Source organism: Pinus tabuliformis, chromosome 6 (genome assembly GCF_031772625.1).
Source record: "Pinus tabuliformis cultivar Carrire ecotype Pingquan chromosome 6, CPIR1, whole genome shotgun sequence".
In the NCBI taxonomy this organism is placed as follows: domain Eukaryota; kingdom Viridiplantae; phylum Streptophyta; class Pinopsida; order Pinales; family Pinaceae; genus Pinus; species Pinus tabuliformis.
Window position 1 is genome coordinate 91,741,786 of NC_142292.1, and position 22,105 is coordinate 91,763,890.

Genomic DNA, 22,105 nt, shown 5'->3' on the forward strand with positions numbered 1-22,105 from the left:
TGATAGCTTTGTCCATCGTGGTCATTTCATACACTCCTATAAACTGTGACAATCTAGTCAAGTTTTAAGCTAGGTTGGAAGGAACGTCTCCTGAAACTATGTCCATCAGCTCATTTCTAGGTGGGAGCTCACGTGTTTCTACCCTTCTCCTTTTCCTTTGCCTTCTTACTACAGCCTTGTGTAGCAGGCTGTAAAAAACATCAAGAGGAGGGATTTCAGTCAGTTAAAAGACAATCTTTGATGTGAAAAGAGTAGGGATAATTTCAGTCTGTTGAGACATTGTCACTTTCTCATCCATTGGCTTGAACTTTGTATTTTCCTGAATATGCCAAGGAGTTTCACACTCCATTATTTCCTGTGTATCTGTCGTGTTGGGAGTGCCTTGCAGTTTCTTATTAAAATGATCCCACTCCTATTCCAAACTACCGCTTTTGACTTTTGAACTAATCTCTTTAGGTGGGATGCTCATAACCTATTTCTCCGTTAACTTCTTACTAGATTCTTTTGTGTTATCGGTTTCTTGGGCCTTCCTTGTCTCCAGTGTTTTCTCAGTATTCACCTAAGATTCTATGTGAGAACTAGGTGCTTCGTTATTGACAGTGACACTGGGTGTAGGCTTGTCCTCGATTTTCAACAAGTGCATCAGGATTACTTTGAGCCTTTTGTTTCTGAACTCCCGAAAGTTCTCAAAATCTTTAGGACTCAAATTTTCCTTTCCCATTTGAACGATTGTTCGAAGGAGTCAGCTGACTGTAACAGGTCTTCCACATCATTAGCCTCATTGTTATATGGCTTGATCTTTACTGCAGTAGTGATGTTATAAGCTATCTTCTCTGCATCAAATTTCCTTTTCAGCAAAGTATGACGCATGAGGCCTTCCATGCTTACTGACTCCTTTACCACATGATTAAAATTTTCTAAGGAGAAAGAACTACACCTGATAGGAAAAGATGGCCATAATAACTTCTTACTTTCTTTGAGAAGTTTGGTCAGACCCTTTCCCACAATCTGGTGGGTTATTCCTCTTGTTAACTATTATCATAAACATACAAGGGGAGGACATGTGGTCTGCTATGCTACCAAAAGCCCTAATGTAGGTGAACCATTCTCAACAAAATATATTCTGACAGCCAGAAGTTCTGTAGTGGCTTCTTGGGAAAACCTGGGGGATTTCTTTTTGAAAATTAATTGATGCAGTGGAAACATAACAACATGAAATATTTTATAGAAATGGGGTGTATAACGAGATTCCCAAATTTTCTTATGGCTAAGATGGATATGGAAGGGGTCCTATAAAGTCCATTTCCAACCCATGATTGGAAATTTAGTACAGAAACAAATGGCATCCATAATGTAGGCACTAAAATAGAATAGAAGAAGGTTCTCTGGAGAGGAGGATCTCTTCTGTCGATATTCCATGATGATGGTGGCTAAGTTATCAGATAGGATGGTGGCCCAATTCATAATGTGGGAATTAACATAAGCTTCAATCAGAGGAATCCATTCTATGGAAAATTTAGTGTTATTGGGTAACCCGTATAGTCCACATAACATAGCAGTTGCATGGTTGTAGGGTTTTTCCAAAGAGGCTATAAGATACATACCTGATTTTTCAAATTTGAATTTTTTCTCAATACCCTCCATCCCTGGATCGTCTTGAAGGGTTCTTCATTTTTCTTCATGAAGTTGGCCATGTAATTCTTATCATCTATGTATTGAGGGTTAGGAATATGGTACATTTGCTTGAGGCCTTCCTCTTTAAACAATCCCATGAGTTCCATTCTCGAATTCCTAAATTGCCTATATACTTGATGGTGAGATTTTCTACCACCCACCTGATCATATCAGTGTATGGGAGGATTTTAGCTCTCGCTCCTATCCTTTGAAGGAAAGAACAGGAAACATCCTTGATTTGAAGTTCCAAAGGTCTTATTGAGTTAGTTGTTCTTATTGTGGTAGTAATCTTGGGACGCTTGTCCTCAAGCCTATTGTATATGGCCTCCCAAGTTGTTGCTCCCCTGTCAGTGCTGCAGACTGTATCAGAGAATATAGGAACCATTTCTATAAGCTTGGACTGTTCAATGCTTTGCTTCTTTTGTTTCTGCATCACCTTCCACAATGACATGTATTTTGTAGCTTGCCTGAAATGGACGAGATATATCATCGTATATGGTATCGGGAAATTAAGGCTGAAAGCTCTTCTAAAATGACTTTAAATTGTGGGAAAGGTTCAAATGAGATATTCAGCATTAACTACCCATAACTTGGAAAATAATTACCTCTCCTCGGCTTGCTAAACATTTATTACCCTATCAAACTATTCATTACTATATTAAAACACAATTATTTCACATGCTTACTGCTTTATTCGTGCATCGCAATCTTTAAAATGATGTAACATAGCATCACCTATTTATAAGGTGAAATTCGATTGCGATCATCGCAATATCGCATTTCACAAATCATTAATGGATGTCATAGTGGCATGGCTTAATTACTTTCGATCCCTACAAAATGCAATTGCAAAATTGTAAGGTGTTTTGATCGTAATATCGCAATGGGAGGTTCGACCGCATATCACAATTTCTTTAAGGTGTTTATCATCATCACATGGAAAAGTGAGATTTGTGATTTGCGATGAGGATCTTATCCTTGGGTTGTTTTCCAAGATTTTTCAAGGGAATTTCTTAGAGATAGGTTTTATTATTCTAAGAATAAAATTTTAAAAAAGGGTCCCCATTTATATGTTCATATTAGTTATTACTATATATATAAATGGGGGGGTTGTTACATAGTACAACACTCTGTCGATTATTTTCTCCACTTCCACTAACCAAAATTGAATTTGGAAATTAGGAGTTTTTCTCTACAAACAAACTTGACCTTTCTTAGGTAATTTGGACTTCCTTCTACAACTCACTTTAGCTATCTGGAAAATATGAACTAGCATCTAAAAACTTGCATTCTATCAATAAATTAATCTTGTGAGTAAATACTTCCTCAAACAACTCACTAAACCAACTTGCACTGCCTCAAGGGAATTATATTGGCAAGTGGCAACTAAAATGAGCCTCTGGAAACTCACACTAGATAAACTGGCTACTTGCACTTTCTATTTCAGCCTTTCTTTCGCAGAATAATTTGGCTCCTTCCTTGCTCTAAAAAAAATGGAATCACTATGAATGATTTCACTAGAAATTAGTTCCTCAATATCTCCTATTAAAAGTAGACTACCCATATCTCCCACATTATCACTGCAAATCTCATTGTTTGAATGATCTCTAAAAGCCCCATTGATCTCCTCTTATAATCTCTTTCTGGCAAATCAACATCCACCATCTAAATCCAATCAATCGATAAGATCATATGGACTTATAAAAATCCCTTTTCTAGAAATATCTAAAGCAAAATCAAATTTTCTTAATTAATCTTGATTAATTAATCCATTTCCTAAGTTAGTCTTAGGACATAAAACTAGTTAATTAAATCTAATTAGGATATTTCACATAGAAATTTTTTCAAGGTATTGGAGATAATTAATCCTCTTATGCTGCTTACACTCATAGATGCCATCTAATACTTGAACACATATCTGAGCTACAAAAAATAACAATCCCTCCTAGTGAGGAAGTTGTTCTTCTAACTTATCCCTGAAGAAAACAAACTTTGCTTTACCCAAGGCCTTCGTCCCAATATCTACAACTTGTTGATCTCTAAAAGCATTGTTGGGCAGTGGATCACCCCATAACATGTTTTTGGGGCTTAAAGCTTAAATTTTGGTCATAATATAAATACTCCGCGAAGTACGGGCACAGAGCGCAAGAGTCTAGAGTTGTCTACCCTAAGATAATTTAATTTAATGTAAAGTGTGTCAGCCTACCCAATGTAAAGTGTGTCGGCCTACCCATGGTCTGTGGACCATGGGATTGTAAAAATAGAGCGAGGCTCTAAGTGTAAAGACAATTTTTTTAGAAATCAAGTAATAAATATATGTGAAGGCATGGTTAGAAGATAGAAGTGAACCTAAAGTGTATTGGGTCGTAGTGGTACGTAGAGGCTCTGCAACTGAGTGCACAGAGGCCTAGTAGAGTTCGTAGCTGAGTGTGCAGAACCTTGCAGTTGAGTGCACAGGGCGGAGTCAAGTCTCTAACTAAACCTGAGTATTAATAAAGATAATATTGATTCAGAATATTGTGTTTCTGTTTGTAGATCTGTATTTCTATGTTCTGGTTATCTTTATGGATTTATATTATTTTCGAATATGCACATTTATCTAAAAGTTGAATAAGTAATAAGAACATTGGGGCTGCACAAACTAAGTTAAGCACTAATATAATAGCACAATAAGGATCAGATTGGAAGAATACTGTATTCACAAAGGTGCACATGGGTTGCAAAGGATAGAAAGTTGAGCGGGCCAGCGCAGCGCGTAGGTTAGGATCACGAACCTCCAGAACCCTCATCAAGACATTCCTATGGTGTGAAACTTGGTTCCAGCACCCTCCCATACTACTTCGGGTGAGACCTTAGTCTGCGCTCTGCAGACTGTTGCCGAAAGGGCCAATAGTACTGGGGTTTGCTTGGCTAAACTCAATGCTGAACCTGGGTTAGGCCCCACGTAGCCAACAAATGGTTCCATTGCCAGGACTAGGATCTGCCTAAGGGATGTCAGATGTCATGCCACTGGAACCCAACAAAGAAAGAAATTGAAGAGTGGTTGGACAAGAAGATTCACAAGTTCACAACACAGGAAAACATAACTCCGCAGGTATCCGAGAAAAGGTGGCCGGATCGCTACGCGTATACAGAAATCAATGAGATTATCTTCACAGCCTTTCCTTCTAAACTATATGAATGTATCACGAGGTTAGCCGATAGCTAGGGAAGGTGTAGGTTCTACCAACCGATAGTGTGGACTCTGGAAGTAGTGCGCAGACTAGAGGTATCAGAAGACAAGATCGTGCGAGTTGTGGACCATTGGCTCAACCAGATAATAGGGGAATTTATCACTAAGTTCGTGACAGTAATGACAGTGAGCTACAGTGAAGTAGAATGACATTTTCTCAAGGGACCATGAGGTAAGTACATTAAATCTTTGAATACTTGGATTAAGATGTTGTTATGTGAAAAACGAGTTATGCGAATACATTAATGTTTGGAACGATGCGGAGCAGAAATATCTACAAAGGTAGCGAGGAATTAGGAAATAGTCCCTTAATTTCACCTTCACGAGAGAGCAAGGAAGAGCTCACTCGAGTCTCTCCAAGAAGTGTGGTCAATTTGATAAGACAGCGCATTCTGCAGCTACCACCTCCACCCATGCTACCACCCACTTCACGTACTTCACCTCCATCTCCACCCACTCCACCTCCACCAACCCCACAGTTCAGCATGGCGAGTGCAATTAAGCTACCCGTATTCAGAGGAGTAGGGAATGAGGATCTGGACCAGTTTTGGTTCATGGTAAGAGAAGTATCAAAAGCGCAGGGGGTTACAAATGATAACATTAAGAAGGCTACATTGGTGAGCGCGTTTCAGGATCGCGCGTTGACGTGGCATATCAAACACTCTAATGACCACCCAAATGCAGGGATAACAAAGATTCAGAATGCATTGAACAAAGTATTTAGCCAGTCAAAATCAGAGACACAATCAATCATCGGGTTTAAAGAGATTGTGATGCTCCCAGGCAAGACCCCCTGGGATCTGGATCACCAGTTGAAGAGTACGATCCGCTAGGCTAATATGACGCTAATGGATGCACAACACCGTGCATGGTTTGTGGTGTCTCTGACACCACACCTGAGGATGGCACTGTCATAACAGAAACTTTCCACCCAGGCCGAAGCTTTAGAAATAGCGATGAGGTTGCATGAGACCCTGATACAAGATCTTGGGTTGGGGGCTCAACAAATCCACGCAGAAATATTGAATCTCTACCTGGAAATGCAGTGCTTGAAGTAGGATAAGGCACCATGGCCAGAGGCATGTGAGGAAGTATGGTGCATAAAATGCAAGGGCCAGGGCCATGACAAGGACCATTGTCCAGTATTCGCAAGCTACTTGGTAGGATGGGGGACAATGCCATTGAGACCAAAGGCGTAGGAAGGGCCAAGTGTGACACCCATGTTATGGTGCGTGATCTGTTAAATAGGAGGAAAACACACAAGGGATAATTGTCATTTGTTACAGAAGTATACACAGACTCCCTAGTAGTTGTTTTGTAATTTATGCAGGTTGGTAGGCCATGAGGAGCGCACTTGTCACAACTATGAGTTAATGATGGATCAGACCCTAGCCTATAGAATGTAGACATAAATGCGAGGCCTCAACCCAACTGCGGGGATGGCGTGCAGTGGATTTCGGGGGCAAGGTCAAGGAAAAGGAGGAATAAGACCAGGAAGGGGCCGTGGACAATTAATTTGTTACAATTGTGGAGGACTAGGGCACTACGCCCACAATTGTACCAACCCAATGAGAATATCCTATTCATACTATGCTCAGTTTGATCATGCAATCATAGATTATCCTACCTTGATTACACAGATGCATGAGAAATGGGTACTCCAGCCTCCTCGGACTCAGAATATCCAAATGATGAGGTCTGAACAGGGTGAAGAAGACCCAAATGTGAACATGATGCTCAAAAGCGGTGCGACCACAGGGGAGGATAAGGGGAAGTAGCCCAAGGAAGATAGATGGGTCCATAAGGCTCCTGCAAAGGAACCTTAGTTTGACTTAGAATGCGCAAAGGAGACGTTCATGGAAGCTAAGAAGAGCTTCATGGAGGCCTCCACCTCAGGTAGTAAGGATCAACCAAAGCTAGGGATGGATCCTTTTATGCTTACTACCTTTTAGGAGACATGCATGAAACTGTTGCATGACAATAAGGCAGTTAAGGGACTACACGAGTTAATCACTAGGTGCGCAAGATCAGGGGAACCGTGCTTAGTCTGGAAAATGGGAAAGGATGCATTGCGCACCGGGAGGGAAAAGAGATTGATGGCATAGATTGGTGAGTATGAAATGGATCAGGTAATCTTGGACCTGGGTTCGGACGCAAATGTATTATTGTTAAAATTGGGAACCAGGGCAGAACTTTATGTGGGTCATCTTATTCATGGCTGATAATATTTTTATTAGATTCCTCTCATCAAGAGGTGTAGTATTGATATAAATATCATTCGATTCCGATAAGTATTCATGGAGATATGAATTTATTTTGATTATGGAATTATTATCAAGCCGACCTACAACTCATGTAGGCTCAGAAGCCCAATAGTCGCATCTATTCAAACACCAACGTTGTGTATAAATATAAGAGTAATTTTACTCATTTGCACTCACTCTTCTCATCACATCTCTCTCTCTACTGTGTAGAAATGAGGCTCTTCTCTACTGCGCAGAAATGGGTCTCTCTCTCACACATGTGAAGCCAGAAGTTGTTGAACCTGAAGCTGCAACTGCAGATCCAAAGATTGACTTGCGTGGCCAAGAACATCTACTCATCTGAACTGTGTTGTATGTTCATCTGAACCTCCTCTGGAAGCCGCAACTTTTGGTGGTGGAATGAAGTCAATCTGATGAACGGTTTGCAAGATATCCACTGCCCTAGTTTGAAGCCGGAAATAGCTGAAACTAAAGTTGCAACTACAGAAGTAAAGATGACTTGAGTAGCCTAGAAGATCTCCTCATTTGAACTGCATTGTAGGTTCATCTGAACCTCCTCTAAAATCTGCAACTTTTGGTGGTGGAATGAAGTCAATCCGACGAACGGTTTGCAAGATATCGACTGCCCTAGTTTGAAGCTGGAAACTGCTGAAACTGAAGCTGCAACTGCAGAAGTAAAGATTGACCTACGTGGCATAGAATATCTCCTCATCTGAACTGCACTATAGGTTCATCTAAACCTCCTCTAGAAGCCGCAACTTTCGGTGGTGGAATGAAGTCAATATGACGGTCGGTTTGTGAGATATCGTCTGCCCTAGTTTGATAAAGAAGCCACTAATGTTGATGATGTTGATCTAGGGTTTGCTACTATTGATATGAATTAGATTTATTGTACTATTTCTCTCTGCTGAATTATTGAAGATAAAAGAATATTTGATCAAAGGGTTTCCCCACACATTGTGGGGTTTGTCCCTGGCTAGCTGCCACATCTTGTGCCTCTTGTCTTGGCTTGTTTTCTGTCAATCATTTAATGTTCTATCTGCACTTTACTTTATGTACATGTGATTGCTATTCTGTGGAATATAATAAGAAAAACAAGTAAACTATTATAAGCGTAGAACATACCATAACTTAACAATTACCGATGCAGACATGGGAACATATGGGAAGGCCCGCATTACAGGGGTCCCCCATTCAATTATGAATGGCGAGCCAACAGGAGATTTTTCCCATGGGGAGGTTGCAAGGGGTGAAAGTTGATATCGAAGGCGCGAGCACATATACGGACTTTGAAGTAATAGAGATTATCGATGAAAGCAATCCTTATCCTGCATTGCTAGGAATAGACTGGGCCACTGATATGAATGGAGTCATCAAGCTGAAGAAGCGGAAGATGATATTTGAGAAAAAATCCCTACGCGTAGTAGTCCCGCTAGACCCAACTGAAGGAGTGTGCTACATTGAACCAGTGCATGACAATGAAAGAGACAATGAGCTGGATTGTATTTACCAGATAATGATGCGAGACCAGGATTAGGTGAACCTGACTATAGATGGGAGAATCTCATGGGAGCGTGATAGCTCCTGTACTTTGGATTCAGATGAAGAAGTAGAATGTTACAGAACCGATTGCACGAAGTGACAACGCTAAAATGAAACATGATGATTAGATCATTGTGTTGCATGACAACAGAGTTAAGGGAACTGCCAACATATGGTGGAGTGACATTGGTGGATGAATTCTTTGACAAATTTGAAAGTGAATTATCGGAACAATAATGGTTCGGTGCACTGGAATGGGCACTGTGCGCAACACCCTCACGATGGTGTAGTACGCATCAGGAGACTATTGTAAATTGGCGCGAATGTGGAAGACAAATGCACTTATGGTTTGGAATCCCCCTACATGAAATGATAGTTGAGAAGCTGGGACAAAGTAGTTTGCGCGCCCACCTGTGTCGATGGGTGTAGATGTGTGTTGTGCAAGCACATCCCAGAATAAGGATCGAAAATCAAAACCAAACGCGGCAACAGGAAAAGTGACGCACCCCACAAATATTCCATGTTGGAGCATTCAAAAAGCTATGTAGAATCATGAATAGAGTTCACCAGGCGAGACGAACTGATTGGGACCTTAACTGTATGAGCAGTTCGATGGGCTTATGAGGCTATGAGCAAAAACCTGAGTGTGGAAATGACCCCAACACTAACGAGAAGAGATGAAACTATAAGAGCAAAGAAGAATCCCCATACAATAGCTCCCACAGTTGGGATAGTATACGAGGACCCAGGTAAAGGAATTATGCAGTTACAGGAAGCCATTCAGCGAGGGAACTTGAAACTTCGTGAACGCGAAGAAGATTGGGTACGGATGAGAAAGAAAAGCATGATATTGAATGAAGAAATCAACAAAGTATAAACCAAAGTTGTGCAAGCATGTTGTGCTGAGAAACTAAGCATGATGGGACAAGGTATAGCCAACCACACTACTGCATTAGAAGAATTTGTGACCCTGCTACCATGGCTACGACCACACCTTACTAGACAAAGTAAATAGGGGAGTGCACCATACAAGGAAGAATGCAACACACTGATGGACACGAGGGTAATTGAGGGGTGCATGCAGATTGAGCTGGCAGGTAAATTGAAGCCTCACACCGGTGGTGCGACCATCTAACTATCCATAGGAAGCACAGTCTCAGTGCTCCAAGCAGTTGAAAGAGAATGTGGGACTATAAAAGAGTCTGTATGGGAGATGTGTGAGACGGAGGTTGCACGTAGGATCGATACATCACAGGGGTCACAGCCACCCATAAGGGGTTGCACTGTTGCACAGGTAGGCTAGGAAGTGAGTGTTGGTGTTACTGTTCATGACAAGAGGTCCAATTTAAGGCAAAAAGGAGCGAGCAGTGGGAAATTAAGACATGAATTAAGAGCTATATTTGGGATGATCTGCCACCAAGTGGGAATTAATGATGCAGAAGTGGGGGGAAGGGTCGAATTCAAATTCTGAAGACGCTATAAAACCCCCAGGGCCATCTCCACATCAACACTTGATTGTTTGAGAATTAAGCAAGTATAGAGTATTGAGTGCCATGTACTCTTACCATCCTCAAGTGTAGACACAATGATGGCTGCTAGAGTAAGAGTGTGATTTGTCAAAGTTGTTGCAGAGCCCCATATGGCTTAAGAGGAACCTGGAGAGGTGGCAGCTACGCCAGTAGTTCCAAAATCACCATGCACACCGCATGCATAGAAAGATAAGCAAACGATGGGGCCAGTCCATGTATCCCCAAGAAACCCACAGTTTAGCAAATTTTCTATGGTGGCGAAGGGAAAAGTTGTCACCATTGAAATAGAGGAGGAGGAGGAAGACTTGCAGGCCCTGATTGCCCAAATTGAGGCACAAGACTATGAGGTGGAGGATGTCTCCCAAAAGCATTCCACGAAAAAGTTACCTCCTTACATCCCCCCGTGGAAGGGGAAAGCTAAGGTACCAAAGGACCTGGAGGCCACGAAGAGTGCGCTCCAGACCCTGCTCCTCCCCGATGATATAAGGTTTGAAGGTCCACCATTGGGATGAGTACCTACTATGAAGTTCAAATATTGGGACCTCGCAGACAGTGAGAAGTTCCCACAGTTGGCCGCGGAGAAGTTAATAAAGCAGAAATGGTCGCATGGTGTGGAGAAGGCTGGGTTACTCCATTTGCAATGGATACCCCACTACCACTACACTCCCATCACCATTTTTGTCATCAAGTAGCTACTATGCCTGGTGCATGATGGGTATCTTTGGCTAGAGGAGACGATTCCCATCATGGGTGATCTAATTCACCAAATTTCTTGATTGCCAGTAAAAGGAAACGACCCCGCAACCATAGCAGGAAAAAGTAGTGACTTGGCCCTCGGAGAAGCTATGAAGGCCAAGTATAAACTAGAAAAGAGAAAGTGGGGGTACGCAATAGCAAGTATTAAAGACCAAGGGGTGTGTGTAGCCACCCAGTTGTTGGCTGGCAAGCTAATGAGGAAATGTCGCGCCAACAAAGTACCAGCATCTGTGATTGTGTTGGCAGAGCAATGCACAGAGGGGGTCCAGTTCAGCTGGGCATAGTTCCTTTGCGACGAGTCCTTGACGAATTGCAAGGAGGCCCAAGAGTAGGGTAAGACCTTCCACTATGTGTGGTTGATCCTATCCATCATGTTGGTTGTAGGGGAGCTGCCAGTGGACAGCTAGTTTCGCACTATTGAGGGTGACCTTCCCAAAGCCGCGTGGTACACCTCGCTATGGTCCACAAGAGACACAAATAGGATTCACATGATAAAGGTGTTCTAGGTGTTTGACAAGGTGAGCATCCAAACATGGATCAATCGTAGGTCGCGCTTGTCTTGTACAGTTCATAACATCTTGCAAAGCACGATAAAATTCAAGGTAGATATGCATAACCTATATATCCGGGTGTGTAAGGATCCAGCACGAAAATGTGTGAAGCTTCCGTTCATTGCAATGGATGATGCGATCTTTGCAGTAATGGAGTCATGGCCTTCAGAGTGGTGTGCCCCGGACTTGGCAGAAATGGAGAAGGCCACAGCTCAGCAACGAAAGAAGGACACCAAGCTACGCATTGCGTAGCTAGATAAGAGGAGGCACCAGGAACAAGAAGCAGTCGCACGGTAGAAGGCGATTTATGTAGTAGTAGTAGTGCATAAAGCACAAACCACAACCGCACCAACCAAGAGGCAGATGAGGGCCATGAGACGTCCTCTGGGCAACAGACTGGGGAAGTGGATAGGGAGGAGGACTGCGCAGGCCCGAGTAGGACATCAACACAACTCAAGCATCTTCTTGGCCCAGAGAAAATAGCCCCCAGGAAGAAAGGAAAAGCCACTAAGACATCCATTGACCTAATCACGCTCATAGAAGGTGATCGATTGGATATTAGAAAAAAGATTCGTGAAGTTGCAAATGGAGCAGAACACTATGTTGGAGGTGCTCAGCGTGTAGCTACAAGGTTTACAGGTACAACACCCCCAAATAGGCACAATGGCCTAGCATGTCGCAGCAAGAACCATTAAGGCTCAACAAACGATGCATGCTAGTATGGGTAATAGCTTCATATTGTCTGAAGGCGCACTAGCAACAGCAAGTGAGGATAACTGGGCTATAATGATCAACATGAAAGGTGCTAGCTTGTACCAAATGTAGGATGGGGTCATCACTGAACTCTGCACCAAGGAAGGCCAAGCGATCTAGGTCCTGCATGAGCAGAAAATCAACATGGACTAGCTCAACATCTAGAGGGATGAGTTGGTTGCGCTGGCTATCAGATTGGAGCAGGGCATAGAGGATGCATGCAGGAGCGTTGTAGAGTTATCCGTGCCAGCAAAGCAACCAACAACGGAGTAGGTCCATAGATTGGCGGTGAGAGTCCACGAGGCCCAGGACGGAATGACAATGGTTCAGTTGGAGCTGAACCTACAAATCACCGAGTTGTGATTGAAGGTGCAACCTTCTACACCCCCAAAAGTTAGAGAGAATTGCGCCCGCACTATCCAGATGGGGTTGGAACAAATTGGTCAGGTGACATAGGGGTGCAGTGGGATTTTGGAGTGAGAACTAACCATATGTACGCACCTGTAGGAAGACCCGAACCTACAACGCCTAGAGACAGAGGCGGGCGAGTTGCAGCAAGAGTGCAATAGTTTCCAAGTCACCATGCAGACAGTTGCCCTTACTCAACGACTTGCCTAACTACAACAAGCAAGGGCACTGAAGGTCAGATTAGATGCCACCCACCGAAAGGAAGCCCTGCTTAAAGCACGCATCGAACCATGGATCGATGAAGCATTCACAATTACAGCTACCATTGAAGGAAAGTTGGCACAGATATAGGAACTATATGCGGTTGGACAAGAATGTGACTGTACTCATGAATATTCAGAGATACGTGTGCAACAAGTACAACAGGTAGTGGAATAGTGTGCTGTGGACACCCAGCTTGTGTGAGACCTGTTGCATGGACTTCATGCCAAGATTGCCACACCAATAGAGTGACTCGAGATGAGTCACAATGATTGTGTTGGGGGCATGCTATGTAGCAGATCCCCCCATAGCATGCTTCTAGGGCTTAAAGCCCAAATTTTGGTCAACGTAATGTAAAGATTCCGCAAAGTATGGGCGCAGAATGCGAGATTCTAGGGTTGTCTGCCCTAAGATAATGTTATTTAATGTAAAGTGTGTCGGCCGACCCATGGTCCGCGAACCATGGGATTGTATAAATAGAGTGAGGCTCTATGTGTAAAGATGATTTTTTTAGAAAGCAAGTAATAAATAGATGCGAAGGCATGGTTAGAAGAATGAAGTGAACCTGAAGTGTATTGGGTCATAATGGTAGGTAGAGGCTCTGCAGCTGATTACGCAGAGGCCTAGTAGAGTCCGCAGCTGCGTGAGCAAGGCAAAGTCGAGTCCGTAACTGAACTTGAGTATTAATAAAGATAAGATTGATTCAAAATATTGTGCATCTATTTGTAGATCTGTATTTCTATGTTTTGGTTACCTTTATGCATTTATATTGTTTTTGAATACGCACGCTTAACTGAAAGTTGAATGAGTAATAAGAACATTGGGGCCGCACAAACTAAGTTAAGTACTAATATAATAGCACATTAAGGATCGGATTGGAAGAATACTATATTCACAAAGGTGCACATGGGTTGCAAAGGATAGAAAGCTGTGCGGGGTAGTGCATCGCGTAGGTTAGGATCGCGAACCTCCAGAACCCTCATCAAGACATCTCGAGGGTGTGGAAACATGGTTCCAGCACCCTCCCACACTACTTCGGGTGAGACCTCAGTCCACGCTCCGCTGACTGTTGCCGAAAGGGCCAGTAGTACCAGATTTTGCTTGCCTAAACTCACTGCTGAACCTGGGTCAGGCCCCACTTAGCCGACATGCATAATGTAGTCAAATTGATTCATGCTATAAAGAAACCCTGACGAAGTGGTATTTCTTGTTGATGTGCTTCAACATATGATGAAACAATAGCTTCTAAGAGACCTTGATTCAACTCTGGTTATCACAAAATATACTAATTAAATCCAACCTCTACCCAGATAGTGCCACTAGCAGCTTTTGATGCCATATGGCCTTAGATGTAGCCATGCTTGCTGCCATCTAATCTACCTTTATGAAACTTAGTGCCACATACTTTTGCCTCCCATTTTCCCAAGAGACAACTCTTGATCTAATATTGAAGCAACACCGTGAGGTTTTTTTCCAATCCACTAAACTACCTACCCAGTCTACATTTGTATATCCCATCAACCTAATGCCATCACCTAAAGTGAACCTCAATCCATAATGAACTGTACCTCGTAGATATTGAAACACATGCTTCATTGTTGTCTAATGTACCCTCTTAACTTAAACCATGAACTAACTAAGAGCATTTACTGCAAAGTAAATTTCTAGCCTAATGTTAACCAGATACATAAGAAAATCAATCATTTTTCTATAGAAAGTGGGGTTTGCTACCTCCTTCTTTGATGCATCTATCTTCCTCCAATTGGTAATCATAAGAGTAATCATGGATCTGAAGTCCAACATCCTGAATTTTTTCAAACTATCCATAGCATACCAGCGTTGACCAAGGAATATCTCCCCATTTGTCTTCCATACTTATAGACCTAGAAAATAATGCATTAGCCCCAAATGATTCATCTTGAACTTTGTTTCCATATTCGTGTTGCAATCCTCTATGAGCACTATTGACCCTATCAGAAAAAGATTATTCATGTATAACATGAGAATGAAAGGCTCATCTCCTACCATAAAGTCATAGAGGTTCGAGTTCACCTCACTCTTCATGAAATACATATTCTATAAGTAACTATCGATCTGACCATACCATGCTCTAGGAGATTGCTTGAGTCTTTATAGCACTCTCTTAAACTTGCATACACAAGTATGTCAGCGATGCATCTCAAATCCATATGGTTGTTTGATGTACACCTCCTCTTATATTGCTCCATTTAGAAAAGTCATCTTGACATCCATTTGGTGAATCTTCCATCCCACCTATGCTGCTTGATAAATCATAGCCTTAATGGAAGTATATCGAGCCACTGGAGAAAACGTCTCCTCCTAGTGTATGCCCTCCTTCTGATAAAAACCCTTGGCCACAAACCTAGCCTTATTCTTCTCCACATTACCATTTGCAGTGCATTTAATCATGTAGATCCAATGAGGACCAACCATTACTTGATCAATCAATATAGGCATGAGCTCCCACCCATCATTCAACCTGATATATTTATACTTATACGCCAGTGCATCCTAGCACACCTGATATTGTGAATCCTCTGTCAGGCGGAAAGAGTCGATAGTGCGGACACAACCAACCTCCCTAGGAGCCTAAGACTCTCTAGTGACAAACAAGACAAATAAGAGCAATCCTTCTCTAAACATGCATTTACTATATAAGAAATCAAGTGTTTAGATCCTACCTGTAGTCCAACGCTGTTGTAGCAGTCCAGCCTCACTGATCCGGATGAGCTCCTCCTTCACTTTGAAACCTGCATCCACTAACGATCAAACAATTAAATAGCACTTGATAATCTCATAGAATAAAACATATTTAACACATAGACCAAGGAGTACATGAAACAACTCATAAATAACAAGTTATTGAGAAGAATGGACTCATTTGCATTAATAGGTAACAGAAGGAACAAATACAACCTGAGCCTTGGTGTTGTGCAAGTCCCTCCCAGGGTTTATCAAGAGTTCTCCTTTACTTTGACAAAGCTCACCCACTTCCAAATAGAACAAGCAAAGATGGCAATCTCTCCTCACAAGCTTCTAAATGGGAGTCCTAATTCTAGCAGCATCTACCCTTAGAAATGTATAGCTTCCAACCTCTTCTCCTTCTGGCCCAATGCCTACATTTATAGTGCTCAAGAGGAAGTTAATCAGGTCCACCATCAATGGGATAATCCCCTCTTTGGATGGGATAGCTCCCTTACTGATGGGATAAGTTCCTCTTTGGTAGGGGTACATGAACCATCTGGAGGCGCTCAATACACGTCGAACAACCTTCTAGAATGCTCTAGAAATGACTACAAGTAACTTTTTAAAGATGAAACTTGCGCATTTTGACCTTTACAGGGGGACGCACCTGCCCCTTTACATACAGAGCGTACAAGGACGCATCTTTTGTGAACATTGGATGCGTACCCGCAGGTAAGGTTGAGAGAACCTGCGTACCCAGAGATAAATAAATTTATAAAGACTTTCTCTCTTTTTGGAGTTTGACATGGAGAGCAGAGGCATAAGACTTGCCTAAGAGGGTAGCATGACTGTTGATAGAGCCATACTAACTGTAAATAGCCATGGTGACATTTTTTAGTGTAACAGATTGCCCCCTAAAGTGCGAAGCCTGTAGTAGATTAGGGTTTTGTATTATCTAGGAAGGGTGAAGCGCTTTATCATTTCAAGGATTATCTCGTGGAGAGCCTGGTCAGAACCTGAAATTTTCAACACAAAATACATGTATAAGATTATATCATCACTGAGGTAGGCATTCCCATACTCAGATCAAAATTTTAACTAACAGACTAACTACTCTGATACAGGAATGATCTTGCAGTACATCATAATCATAGACTTTTGTAGACACAGTATGGGCGCAACCATCTGTTTATGATTAGTCTACTATATAATGAATACAAAACTCCTCGCAGCCTGGATGGTGGAAACTAGATCCAGGGTCTTCATTTCTACTTCCCGAATTGGTACGATTCTAGCCATGCGAATAAATGAGTTGATGTCGAACATGGTAGAAACCACTTGATTACCAGTCGATGATGTAAACTGTTAACAAGTGTGAGAGAGACCACCAGTAATGTCAATGGTTCTCAAAGTACCCAGTACAATCCATGAGATGTGAATAGATGAGTTGATGTCGAACATTTCACGGAATCCTTTGATCGAAAGTCAATGATGTAAACTGACGTCAAAGGCGAGAAACCTGCCATTGATGCATGCAGACTTCAAGGTACTGACGATTTCTAAGTCATCTCTCTAGATAATGTGCTGATGGCGATAGAAAGCGACCCGTTGCAGGCAAGCCCACAACACGAAATCATTTGTTCAAGTTGAAGAAATGTTGCTGTAAGGACTGACTCAGGGATGGTCAAATGGATGACAAGTATTTTGCAGATGAGAGTTTTGCTTGCAGACCTCTTGAACACATAACGACACAACAGATGGCTTGGTGATAAACGACTCAAAGTTAATCCCCGGAACCCGGCTGAAGACTTTCAAAGTGGTTTGATCAACTGTGAGGTAAAGGATTTCCCAACCCAGGTGAATGAAAAGTGTCGTGTCCAAGAGTGGTAATAAAGTTTCTTCTGAGACAAAAGATAACAAATAGGCTCATTCTTCTCTCTTTTCCCCCACCATTTCTGGCAAGTACCTCTTTATTTTTAACAAGCTTGAGGAGGATAACATATGCTTGATTATAAGCTCATCCTTCGGATGAGTCCAACCTAGTTTTGATTCGAACCCTAGGAAGGAGTGGTTCGTTCCTGTTTGTAATTGAATAGGTCCTTTACTGTGAAATTTTAACGAGTCCAGTATAGGAGAAACTCGACGTTTTTCAATTTTAGAGAGTCTAAAAAACTTAAGAAGACTCCAAGTTGAACTTTTTCGTAGATTTGTGTCCCTCAAGCCCGAAAAAGTATAAAATAATACCTGGGGGAACCGCTTGATCTTGCGACCAAGGAGTACTTTCATAATTAGTGCCACTGACCTGAAAAGTAAAAAGCGATCAAGGACACATCGTTTTATTTCCGTATCGAGTTTGAAACGACAAAAACCCGACGATCTTTTCTTGTTTTTACGGTCAGAAAAGGGCTATAAGGGGACCGTCTTTTAATTCCGTTTTAACGAGTGTAAAAGAAACGCTCGGCAATCTTTTCATATTTTAGGAGTCAGAAAAGAGCTTAAAAGATGACTCTGATATTTTGGTTCGTGAAAAATGACAATTTTCCCTCTAAATCCCTTTGTCCTGCACAAAAACGACACATTACTCATACCTGTTTAAGATAGGCAAAAATACATTGAAAAATATCCTTCCATGGTGAAAAATAAACAAACCTAGCATTCATTCATCCAAAAAACCTATAAAAAGACTTTTTACCATGTCATTTTTACCATTTTACTGTTGAGGTTGAGAAAAGGGCTTTTGGCAAGAAACTTCCCGTGGTCATTGCGGAGAATCCGACCGTCAGAATCGAACACCGTCTCTTCCAGGTATTTCACAACATTCTCCTCTTCAATTTCATCCGATTAAAATTTTGTTTTAGGTTTTAGTTTTGGTTTTTGGGGGGTTTTAGGTTTTAAAATCCGCTCTGCGGGGGACGCAGGTGCCCTAAGGGTGACCTGCGTCCCCCGACCTTTTCCTACACAGGAAAAAGGTCGGGGTGCGCAGCCCACCTTCAGGCCAGCTGCGTCCCGGCGCTCTGTGTCCTAAACGCGGGGTGCGTCCCCCGCGAAGGGCGGAATTTCAAACCCCAAACCCCAAAAATAACCATTTAAAATTTCCCAAATTAATTCTAATCTTTATTTCTTGGTGTGTAGGGCACTCACCATGTTGGATTGGAGAGAAAGAGAGCACGAGGACGTTGATTTAGCCGCAATTAAACATCAACCTTCCATTGATGCCCTAAAAGCATGCGGACTATATAAATACTGGGCCATACCTGGCATGAGGGCTCAGGTGAGATTCTTGGAGTGGTTGGTAGAGAGATGGAACATTCATGAGCAATGCTTTTACATCGGAGGGCACCAGCTCGAGATAGAGCCCTCTGACATATACTTTCTCACTGGCTTGCCAAATAGGGGCGAGCAACTCAATCTAGCCGGGACTAGGCCGGGTGGCTAATCCCTTGCTAGTCTCCGGTCAGATTGGTGCATACCCAATCAAAACCATGCGAAAGGCGTAGAAATCAAATACATCTCTCGGCGTGAACTCAAGGTTATAGCTTTCACGGTTACCAGAATTTGCGGTGCAGCCGCTTTACATATTGCCACCGGGTCCCAAATGCGGATGGCGATTGACTGTTTCCGAGGCACCATCTTCAACTGGTGCGATGCTGTGTCGGCCAATATGAAGGGCCAACTGACTAGGGAAAAGAACGGACAACTGAAGACCTTTGGATATGGGCCTCTAGTTGTGAGCTTTGCCTTAGAGAGAGTTCCGATGCTGATCCCTCAGCAACTCACTGTTGATATCTTGGGTCCTCGAAAGCCAAAGTTGATACGATGGGTTACGGTGATGGCCCGGCATCCTGACGAGGGCGCGGCAGTTGTTCGATTCCCTGATGGTTATTTTCACTGGTTAGAGGACCAGGTTTTTGCGATCTAGGACTTTCCGTATGCCGGAGTAGATTTTCGAGGTGATCCGGACATGGTTCTTCCACAGGGAGAACAATGGGACGACAGAGGTACTTTATTTTTCACAAGTTTTCAAATTATATATTTTTTTTGTTTTTTATATATATTGTCTCAAAACTGACAGTAAAAATTTTCAAAATGCAGATGTTGGTCCACAGCGCCCAGCCAACCTCCGGCCTTTTGAGAGGAGAGTACCAGCTGTACCAGCACCACCCCCACAGGATGCAGCCGCAGAGACCTTAGCCGAGCTGGAACAGGATCTAGAGCGTCTGACAGCGGATATACCAGAGACCGCCATAGATGACATTCCCATTCGACTTCAGCGCTATGTGGTCGCAGTCCCAGGACCTTTTAGGAGGTTCTTGTGTAGGGTAGCGTGGGCAGTGGTCTCGTATAGAGAGCACCACCAGTGATTGGCTAGTCACTTTTGTAGACATATATGACATTTTTGGTTTTTTGTACTTATCATTTTTGCCGATCATAAGGTGTTTTTCAACCTATGATCGAAGACGATGTATATTTTTTGACACACTCCTATCTATATATATATCATTATTACCGGCTTATCTTGTTTAACATATGTGATGAAATGTTTTTAAATTTACTTGCATGATTATCGTAAATGTCTGTCCAACATTCGAGAAGCAATTGCATCTGCTAATGTATTTAAAGACCTCGGAATATGCTGATATTCAATGTAATCAAATTCACGTTCCAAAAGACGCACTCTCAAAAACAACCTTAATAACACAGGATTTCTAATGGCATATACTATATTAAGCTGTAATACAACAAGTTCAGAATCTAACCTTACTATCAAACGTCGAATTCCAAATGAAATAGATTCGGATAATAATTCAACCACTGTACTGTATTCTGCAATGTTGTTCGTCATTTGACCGAGGCTTACCCCATGCATAGAAACTAACTCGTCAGAGGGCGAATAGATAACCCAAGCTGCGGAAGAGATATTCTGTGTACTACGACAAGCACCATCAGCAAATCCAATGTATGTTTGGAGAGGCGTCGACATCTGCAATATCAAGAGTAAAACCAAGATAAGCCAGAATAACGACGAAAAACACACTCTCTAAGCTAAGCATACTAACTAAACTAACAAACATACTAGCTAGAAATAAAACCTAACCTAACTAAAAATTCTCCATACCCACCATTTAAGCATAATACCTCTTAAGGTAAAGTCCATTTCTGGGTTTACCTAAAGAGTCCCCATCAAAATCTACCAGCTCATAGGCCCCTTTTGCTAACTTTCACTTTACAATGTAGGGTCCATGCCATATAGGAACGAATTTTCCAGCACCTAGCTTATCGTTAGCTTGATCATATAATAGCACTAGGTCTCCCTCCGAAAAACTTCGAGGGGTCACATTTCTATCATACTGAGCTTTCATTCGCTTCGCGTGAGTCTCGATTGCCAATGCAGCGTCACGTCGAGTCTCATCTAATTTAGCTAAGTATAATAAACGCTTCTCCTCTTCGGAAGTAGCTGGAAGTAATTCGACAGCCATTTGAAGTGATGGAATTTCGCATTCAATGGGTAACACAGCTTCCAAGCCATAAACTAGCTGGAAAGGAGTGAACCCTGTTGAAGTTTTCACTGAGGTTCGGTATGCCCATAGCGCTGAAAATAACATGTTATGCCAATTCGACCGATGAATACCAATGGTTCGTCGGATCATGATAACCAGAACTTTGTTGATAGGCTCAACCAAACCGTTGGCTTGCGGATAATAAGGAGTAGAGCTATCGTGGCGCAAACCAAGCTCGCTTGTAAGCTCAGTCATCATGATGTTTCGAAAATGGCTCCCATGGTCAGTGATGATTGCTTGTGGGACACCAAACCTAGTTATAATATGATTGAATACGAAAACTGCAGCTGTTTTGCCGCTTGCGTCGAATGTAGGCATTGCCTCGGCCCATTTAGTAAAATAATCAACCGCGAGGATGATATACGCATGCCCCCCGGCCGAGTGAGGGTTACAAGTAATAAAATCGATACCCCATTTGGCGAATGGACCAACGGCAATTATAGGGTGGAGAGGAGCAGGTGGTGCGCGCATCTTGCGATCAAACACTTGACAGTTGTGGCACTTCCAGACTGCAATGATACAATCTTTAAACATAGACGGCCAGAAATAGCCAGCGCGCAACACCTTCTGAGCTGTGGCATACCCAGACATATGACCGCCACATGCTCCAGAGTGACAATCATTCAAAACCCTCTCAGCCTCTTCGTGAGTTAAGCAACGTCAAAAAACTAAGTCTGCCCCCCGGCGATAAAGTGTATCTCCAATAATCTTGTATTGCTGGGATTGAAACCGAATTTTCCGACGTTCCGACTTTGAAGCTTCAGGCCGAAAGGTTTGGGTTTGGAGATAGATGATTATATCCCCGTACCACGGATCTAAAGTACTGATAATAAACAAAGATTCGTCTGCAATGGACTCCTCTGCCACAGTT